This window comes from Octopus bimaculoides, chromosome 18 (assembly GCF_001194135.2).
Source record: "Octopus bimaculoides isolate UCB-OBI-ISO-001 chromosome 18, ASM119413v2, whole genome shotgun sequence".
Classification (NCBI taxonomy): Eukaryota; Metazoa; Mollusca; class Cephalopoda; order Octopoda; family Octopodidae; genus Octopus; species Octopus bimaculoides.
In genome coordinates this window covers 46,142,243-46,143,996 of record NC_068998.1, presented here as the reverse complement: position 1 = coordinate 46,143,996, position 1,754 = coordinate 46,142,243, and the positions used below count along the sequence as shown (strand labels likewise).

The 1,754-nt window shown below is 38.7% G+C and overlaps 1 protein-coding gene and 1 long non-coding RNA gene across 2 annotated transcripts in view; one reads left to right on the top strand and one right to left on the bottom strand.

Moving 5' to 3' along the window:
* Positions 1 to 1,576, bottom strand: part of LOC128249938 (uncharacterized) — a 36,153-nt gene extending 34,577 nt beyond the window's left edge. Inside the window, exon 1 of the long non-coding RNA XR_008266089.1 lies at positions 1,079 to 1,576. This is a non-coding gene — a long non-coding RNA (uncharacterized LOC128249938). The remainder of the gene's footprint in view (positions 1 to 1,078) is intronic.
* LOC106867897 (4-hydroxyphenylpyruvate dioxygenase-like protein) overlaps positions 1 to 1,754 on the top strand; it is a 13,464-nt gene that overhangs the window by 4,292 nt on the left and 7,418 nt on the right. The gene's annotated exons all lie outside the window — the stretch shown is intronic.

The window sequence follows — 1,754 nt, the reverse complement described above, 5'->3', positions numbered from 1 at the left end:
CTAATTTTGAATGAAATTTTTCTACAAATACTTTTCAGGGCGTGTAGATTACGATTATATCGGATTTAAATGAATAAAAAAAAATTTTTTTTTAAATTGGTGGGCTTGTACACTGACTTACGTCACATTTATCTTTTACTCTTTGACTGTGGCCATGCTGGAGCACCGCCTTTAGTCGAGCAAATCGATCCCAGGACTTATTCTTTGTAAGCCTAGTACTTATTCTATCGGTCTCTTGGGCCGAACCGCTATTTACGGGGACATAAACACACCAGCATCGGTTGTCAAGCGATGTTTGGGGAGGGGGACAAACACAGGAGGCGTGCAAATGTTTAGGTATGCTTAATAAATGAACTTAATAGATACAGTGCTCGGGTGCACACAACTTATGGAAAACGGTTAAAAGAAATAACAGAAACTAGCCGTAAGAAAGACAGCAATGAAAGCGAGAAGTCCACAAAATAAAACACAAGAAAAAACAAGTGGATATTAAGAGAGTCGTAAAGAAGAAAGGTGCATAGGCTTGTCAGGAGCAGTGCTGGTGAATTTCAGAAACTTTCGAAAGTTTAGGTGTCCTCACAACTAACAACTGCCCTAAGAAGTTTATTCCATCCATACATCAGCAATTCTGGTTGTGATAAACGGTTTCTAAAAGTCATGGGTACTACACGTCTATAAATGAAGTTTTGAATTCACAAAAGTGCCTGAAGTTTATTGTTAGAAAGATAGTGGATAATCTTAAGGATCTGCTTATTTTTACGTAACTTACAAATGTCACCACTGATGTTTGATAGAAATACTAACCAAATTTTCCTCAAATCACACCCTACCATCTCACTACAGCCCTCGATAATGTGAAATAATTGACTTAGGGGCTAAACAATAATTGGAAGGAAGGTAGAATCTCAGAGAAAAGTAGTAAACGTTAGTCATCGTAGAAAAACAAACTCTGAAAATGAAACAAACAAGAAAAGAAAAAAGTAAACATTTAACCATACATTATCATCCACAGAATATGTTAGTGGGTAGGAAACTTAAAGGTTTTGAGTTGGGGAAGAAATTAAAAGAATTAACATACCTGGCAAATGACATTGACGGATTTAACCATATTTACTGTTCCATGTGTTCAGCTGAAGAATGGCACCATTCTTTGTTGACCCTGTCATACCTTAAGGGGGGATAACTCTGTTGGTCAAGTTACTCTCCAAGAACAAAACTGGACGAGCGAATGAAAGACCACGTTGTATGCCATCGTCTGTCGTTAATTCTTTCTCAATAATGGTTTCAAATTTTGCTACCAAGGGCAGCAGTTTTGGTGGAGGGGATGAGTCGATTACATCGACCCCATTGTTCAACTGGTACTTATTTTATCGATTTCCGAAAAATGTAAGGCAAAGTCGACCTCGGCGAAATTTGAACTCCGAATGTGCAGACGGACGAAATGCCGCTAAGCATTTTGCCCGATGTGTTAACGATTCTGTAAGATCGCCGCCTTAATTATTTCTCAATAAAAAAGGCAGAATCGTTAGAACATATTCGATTATAGTGGGCTTGTACACTGATACACGTCATATTTATCTTTTACTCTTTGATTGTGGCCATGCTGGAGCACCGCTTTTGGTCGAGCAAATCGACCCCAGGACTTATTCTTTGTAAGCCTAGTACTTATTCTATCGGTCTCTTTTTGCCGAACCGCTAAGTTACGGGGACATAAACACACCAGCATCGGTTGTCAAGCAATGATAGAGGACAAA